The sequence below is a fragment of the Vespa crabro genome, chromosome 11 (genome assembly GCF_910589235.1).
Source record: "Vespa crabro chromosome 11, iyVesCrab1.2, whole genome shotgun sequence".
NCBI lineage: Eukaryota > Metazoa > Arthropoda > Insecta > Hymenoptera > Vespidae > Vespa > Vespa crabro.
The window spans coordinates 4039401-4046530 of NC_060965.1; the positions used below are offsets into that span (position 1 = coordinate 4039401).

A 7130-nucleotide genomic window follows, 5' to 3' on the forward strand; every position below is an offset into this window, starting at 1 on the left:
CTATCTGTCTGTTTCTAAGTCCGATAGCACTTGCTAACATCGTTACGGCCGTTTGCTTTTGAAATTTGCACCGTGTAATCGTGAATTTGCCATCAAGAGATCACACTGTGAGACTACGAGGAGCGATGCACTTTTGATTGCGTTACGAGCTTCCTTGGAAACCTTAGAAGAGTCTTTGTAAAATGTTCAAGAGAGACAAAGAGGGAGAAAGAGTTTATGCTTGGATGAGAAAATAGCTTTAAAACTTCTATAAGCCTCCTAAGATGACCTTGCTAGGTTTCTACTTAAAAACCATTCCTGAAGCTATGTCCTCGATTATCTCATCTAACGTGAATATTCGAATTTTATGGAAAATCCTAATCTCTCTTTCTCTTTCTCTCTCTCTCTCTCTCTCTTCCTCCATTGCCTTTTTTAAACGTAACGAGTCAAGAATTTCAAAGCAAGAAACATTTCCAAAAATCAGGGATAATCATACGTGCGAAGAGAAATGGTTCTCCCCGGGCAAACCACTCGGTGAAAAGCAGCATGAAACGATTCCAGGGCCGTAGAATGATGCACACATGCCCGCCTCTCTCTCTATCTCTCTCTCTCTCTCTCTCTGTTTTGTGCCGCAAGAGCGGAGCGAGGACAAACGTCAGGAATCCGAAATCAGGTGAGACGCGCGAGCGAACGCGAGAACGACGTGACTGTAATCTGTAAAATCATCTCGACAAGAGGGATAGTGGGTATGTCGTAGCTGTATTATACAAAAGACCGTATGCAAAGCGTTAGTCGACAGTTCCGGAAAATAGCTTGTGAGTTTTCGTCAGTTAATGTCGACACGCACTCGTTTCATGGGTCAGCACAAAGACAAAAGTAATAATAACTTTTACTCTCTCTCTCTCTCTCTCTCTCTCTCTCTCTCTGGACCACTCTGTCTTTTTCTAAATCTCTCTTAATCGTATATCCACAAACAATTATTACTTCTATTATCATTCTCCTACTATTTACATAGATGAATTTAAAACTTCCAAATGGTAGTTCAAATTTATTTATGAATCGTTGGACAAGCGAGAGATATCTTTTCAGAAGGAAGAAAATAGCACACGAAGTTTAAATTGCATCGGTGTACTTCGTAAAGAAGAAAAGAATAAAACGAAGAGGGAGCTTATTCGAAATTCCTCCTTTGAAGCGCTTTGTCTCGCGGTCGGTCGATCGGTTTACCGACGATAGAAGAGAAGAAAGAACGGGGAAAGGGCAGTGTTTCCGGTCTCCGATGCTTTAGACGCGGTCGTTCGAGAGATTACGTCAACGTAACGTGTACGTTGAAATGACGTCGAAGAACAACGTCTTTGATATCTTCTTCATATTCTTCAAAGAAAATTTGCCTCGGTAAATCTTGACGCACGACCAGCATCTCTTCAGTGACGTCTTCTCGCTCCAAATCATCCAAAAAGTTATCTATAAACATTTTCTACTGATATAAAAACCTCGACAAACGCCTCGACCGCCCTTGAAAAAAAAAACCTCATCCTTTAACTTCTTTGTAAGAAATTTCTTTCAAAAATCGACTCTCTCGAGAAATATTGAAAATTGAAAGATACATTCAATGGGAAATTATTGGAACATATCATATTCTGTAAACATGTTAAGTATCTTATTTCCCGATGAATTTAATTAATCAATCACAGATTCTTTTTATCCAAATATTCGTGATTTAAACTTGAGTGTTAGTTTTCGAATTAACGAGAGATAATTTCGCATTTCATTTCAAGTTAATCGATCGAGACAACTTCAGCAAATTTCTTTATAGAAAAAATAAAGAAAAGGAAAAAAAAAAAAAGAAAAAGAAGACGATGACAGCGACAACGATAACAATCATGGAACAACAAAGCATTCTGTTAGAACTTTTATCGCGTTGGTCTAAAGCCGCGCTACTTTTTCTCGAGCATAAGCCGTGTTTTCCCGAATAGAGAGAACAGGTCACGAGACGGATGAAAATCGCTTCCTTTCAACGACGTTGTCGTATCCGCAGGAGCCACAGTACCTTGTCTTGTTGACGTACCATCAGGTATGGAGATGAGATAGACACACCCTGAACTAGAAACTCAGCGATCTTGTAAACGTTGTTACTCTGAGCTACATGACACTAACTTATCGTGAACTCTTGTCTCAACTTTCTATCTCTTTTTCTCCCTCCCTCCTCTCTCTCTCTCTCTCTCTCTCTCTATCTATCTCTCCCTCTGTCTCTCTTTCTGTGTCTCTTTTACTTTGATATCTTCAATAAAGATATTCGACGTAAATTGAAAACTACGACCTTCTACCTTTGCTCGAACAAAATTTCCAATTTTGACGAATAACATCGATTCTTTTTCGATTATAGCATTTCATTTTTTGAAGCGTTCGCACGAGATTGCGTATCGTTGAATAGAAAGAATAGAAAGTTTCGGAAATACAGAACGATTCGATTACGTTCGAAGCGAGTATTCAGTTGGACAGGTGCAAAACGATAGAAAGATAGTAGAAAGGAAAGAGAGAAAGAGAGAGAGAGAGAGAGAAAGGAGAGGCTCACCTGTCGGAAAGGTTTACGATAACAAACGATCTACCGTCTGTCGATTTTTCTCCCTATCCTCTATCCATCTCTCCTCCTTTCTTTTTCTTCAGATTCCCCCTCGAAGTAAGGCAAGCGCCGGGTCTTCGAGTACAATGAGTTAGCAGGCTGTTCTGGCCACAAATATGCTGAATATGCATGAGACTCCTCGCAGCAGCAGCACCACCACCACAACCGGCAGCAACTTTGGCAGCAAAGTGAGAGGTACGTACCCGTCCTCGAATTAGGTTTCCCGCAGGTTCTTCGAGTCCTGTTCGCAGGCACTCGAGGTACTCTAGCAGACTCTCTAGTCGCCTCTTCTCTGAGCCCTCTTCAAGCGCATGCTTACTCAAGCGCGCTTTTCCCTCCGTTCGTTCGAGAACACTAAATTCAAATGGCGCGGGGAATCGCTGATCGAACGGAAATATCGAGGACATCCAGTCTTTGGACCCTTGAATTTCTCTCTTTCTCTCTCTCTCTCTCTCTCTCTCTCTCTCTCTATTTCTCTCTATTCTCTTTCTAACCTCGTCTCTGCTCATCCCTCTTTGGAAAAGAACCCAATGAAAATTTTCGAAGGTAGGAAAAAGGATCCGTTTAATTAAGATCATCCGCTGAATTTAATAGTGACGCGATAATGAGATCGGAACGCGGAACGGATGGCGTACCAAGGCTAGAATTCTTCCTCCGGAAAGCGGAACGTCGCCGTCCTTTCTCACGGTCAATGCACGTGCACGAGAATTATCGTGTTATTCGCAGGTGCGATTAACGTTCTCAGACGCACGCAAACGACGGGCGCTAGCATAACGCTCTCCTATGAGATACCGTACGATCTCAAAGAAAAGAGATACGTGGGAAAGGGTGACTGCGTACTTTTGACTTCTTATAAATATTCTCAATGATAATTCGATCAATAAATTTCATAAATAAATTCCAAAGAAATGAATGAAAACTTTGAGATTATCCTCTATGAAACATTTACCTGTGATCAACTTAATTTATTATTTCCAAAAATCGAGACAATTTCGTTCTGGAATAGTATATCATTTCTTAATCTCACCGTGACGTTTTGAGCAGCGCTAGAATAAATCCCACGATATTTCGTAACGAGTAATTCGATACGGTTACTTTGTACATACGCTTTTGTCGATATATGTATACATACATATATATATATATATATATATATATATATATATATATATATATATATCCCTGACACGTCCGGTTCGAAATATAAATTTAGTTTGACATTTCCGGATGGATTACTTCGATCATTCCGGATCACGAAAGAGGCTGACACTAAATTATCGAATCTACTCGCACATAATAGTTCTAATCAATTAATCAGTCTCGATCGACGATGCGCTCCGCAAATTGAATTAAGTTTGCGATAAATTATACGATCCTCCTCCTACTCCGATTATTAATCGACGCTCTCATTCGAATTAAAATTATGATCGATCGAAAGGTTTAAAAAATACTTTCAAACCATTGGCTGATCGTACGAATTATTCCCAGAAAATAGATCGATAGATCATAGATTAAGAAAATATCTACTTGAATGATTTTAAACAAATTAATACAATTCATTCGCATAGTATGCTTTTATAAAAACAGACATAGAATAATTTGAATTAAAATATAATATTTAAGCTATCATAAATCTCTACTCTCCGACGTAATTTTCTCGTAACATCCGGCAAGAAGAAGACAAAAATGAAGAGAAAAAGAATAGAAGGAATGATTACAAAAGTTCTTAAGCAACTTTTGACGCGTTCTGTTCTTCCCTTTTGCCGCTAACGCACAACCAAATACACTCGTAGACGAAGATCTTCTTTTCCTCTCTTCTCATTCCTTCCTTCGTGAATCCTGTCACCTTCTTTCCATCATGCTTCGCGTTTATCCTTCGTACGAACGCACGCGACATGCATATACATATTCATCCAGTCATATACATTTTCACCGTTGGTATGGATACATAAATTCAGCCATCATATTCGTAGCGTAAATATTTGTGTAGAAATACGTATATAGAGGAGGGAAATGTACCGTGTATAGGTAGAAAAACTTTCTCGATCTCTTCTCTCCTCGCACATATAAAAATCCTCTCTCGTGTATCAAAAAGAAACAGAAAAGTGTGGCGTAGTAAGCTTGGTACTAAACGTTGATACTATCGTTTATATTTTTTTTGCTTGGCATACGCATGTCACGTTGAAAACTTACGAATATTCTCCCTTTCTCTCTCTCTCTCTCTCTCTCTCTCTCTCTCTCTCTCTCTCTATTTATTTATTTATTTATGTTTCTCTTTCTTTATTAAGGTAAACGTTCTTCAATGACGAAAAACAAGGTCGCATTGAAAATGAATGTATACCGCGTACCACATTTAACCATAACAGTACAAAGAGTTTATACTTTAAACGAAGAAAGCGTGTAAGATTTCTCGTGATTTCTTTTCTAGTTTCTTTTGATAATTTATACTTTCTAACGATGGTAAAAAAAAAAAAAAAAAAAAAAAAAAATTGTGAACCAACCTATGAAAAATAAAAAGAAAAAAATTGTGATGTTTTTATACCATGTTTTATTATATTAATTCGATGCACGACGTTTCACGTGATATCAAACAAAAAGTAAAGTAATGTATGGACGATTCTATGAAATATGTGGGAATGTAATGGCTGGAAAAAGTGCGATTGTTGTGTAGTGACGTCAAAGATAGTCAAGTGCAATGTAGATATGTACAACAGCTTTGAAGACGGGTAAAAGAAAGAAAAAAAAAAAAAAAAAGAAAGAAAAAAAAATAAAAGATTAAAGCGCCGGCGGTATCCCGGAGTTTACCACCTGGCGAATATCCAGAGGATGCATACAGACAGTCGATAGGTCGTGGTGACTTTTTTCAGACCACGATGTCTAAAGCTATTATTGACTATAGACTTTGAAAACATGGGGAAAGCTGGCCTAACTACTCGTTCCGAAAATTAAATATATTCGTATCTTGTTTCCTCGCAAATAAATTAAAAAGGATAAATAAAATCAATGCTAGTTTTGGATCGTTTATAGAGTAATTATTTGTACTATAGACTTGTTCAAATTTTCCCGCGTCATTTGTCAACAGACTCCGTATGAAATACGAAATGATTTGAAATCCAATGAAATTCGATAGAAAATACAATTAAAATAAGTCAATAAAGTTCGTTGTTCGTCGCACGTTATTCATTCCTCAATATGGTCGCGTAATAAAATGATATATTTTTCTACGAAGATAAACAAACATTAGACAAAGGTAAACGAAAATACGAAATATTTAATAAAGACTTACCGGTGACTCCGTCTTGATATCGTGCGGCAATGAGTCGTTGGAAGTTTGTCAGGGAGATGAAAAAAATCCTCGAAACGAAGAAAACACTTAAAAAAAGTTCACGGAACACAAGGAGTACTGTCACTAAAAAAATCACCTAGAAGAGATTAGAGAAGTAACACCAATAACGAGAAAATATGATGATCGTAAATAAAGGTCCACGTTCGTATTAACCTCGCGCCTTTTAGAATCTGATAATGTTCGTAAGCGATCCGTTTCTGAAGACGACGTAATAAGTTTCTTAGAGCTCTCACGTGTATGCTTTAAGCGATACTTGATAAAAGGAAACGTAGAAAAAGAAATAAGAAAGGGAGAAAAAAAGGAGTCGAAAGGTAAATGATAACCGGTAGTTGCGCGTTAAAGATGATGGAGGAAGCGAGAACGAGAATTTGAGTATCGAGAGCGACGGACGAAGGTAGCGGCAGCAAACGGAGCAACTTCCAGTGCGAGGCTCTGCCGGGTACTGAGGGTACGAGCCGGGCTATCGAACGCACCTTCCTGCGCCAACCAATCGGCGCCAACGCCGCGCGACTTTCGACCAATCAAATTACGAGACCGCAGGACGACGCGTGGGCATGCTGGGAGCGCGCCACCTCGATCAAAAAAGCCGCACCGACAGCGGAACAACCTTTTCTCGATGCACTTTATTCGACCGCGAAAGGAAACGCGTTTTCTTCGTACGTTCCTCTTCCTTTTCTTGCCATTCCATGTCTTGTCTTGTCTTGCATCGCATCGAGAACTCCTCAACGATCCCATTTTATTTTAACGTCGATCCTTTATGTCTTTCAGATCGTATAAAATACGTACGTGCGATCACTGAAATCGCCATTGCAAGCATTTCGATTTTTCAAAATCGACTAAAACATATATCGGATTTGCGATATTTATTTTCCAAGAAAATTCTTCGAATGACAGATACGCTTCGCTATATGAATTATTCCTTAACGAGGATGCATCATGATACGTCAATAAATACACGGACGGCTATCCAATCACGAAACATTAATCGATGTTAATACGTTTAGAATCAGCAATCATCGTGTTTACTATCATGCAGAAATTATTAACATCGTAGCATGTATTTGTAATATTCGAATGGATAGCATATATTTTATATCGCGTACAATATAAAATAGATATCTACTATTCTAGAAAAGAATTTTTTAATATTTTAAAATTTTGTTACATTTCTTATGTGCTGGATTT

At 38.4% G+C, this 7130-nt stretch overlaps 1 protein-coding gene across 13 annotated transcripts in view; it reads right to left on the minus strand.

Annotated features, from left to right (window-relative positions):
* The window catches only part of LOC124428108 (protein turtle), a 194685-nt gene extending 188289 nt beyond the window's left edge, over positions 1 to 6396 (minus strand). For 12 of the 13 annotated variants that reach the window (XM_046971760.1, XM_046971776.1, XM_046971770.1 and 9 more), the window contains exon 1: positions 5886 to 6395. The gene's annotated coding sequence lies outside the window, so the exon portion shown is untranslated. Of the gene's footprint in view, positions 1 to 5885 lie in introns of all 13 variants that reach the window. The other variant, XM_046971769.1, reaches the window with a different exon arrangement.
* Between the last annotated feature and the right edge of the window lie 734 nt (positions 6397 to 7130).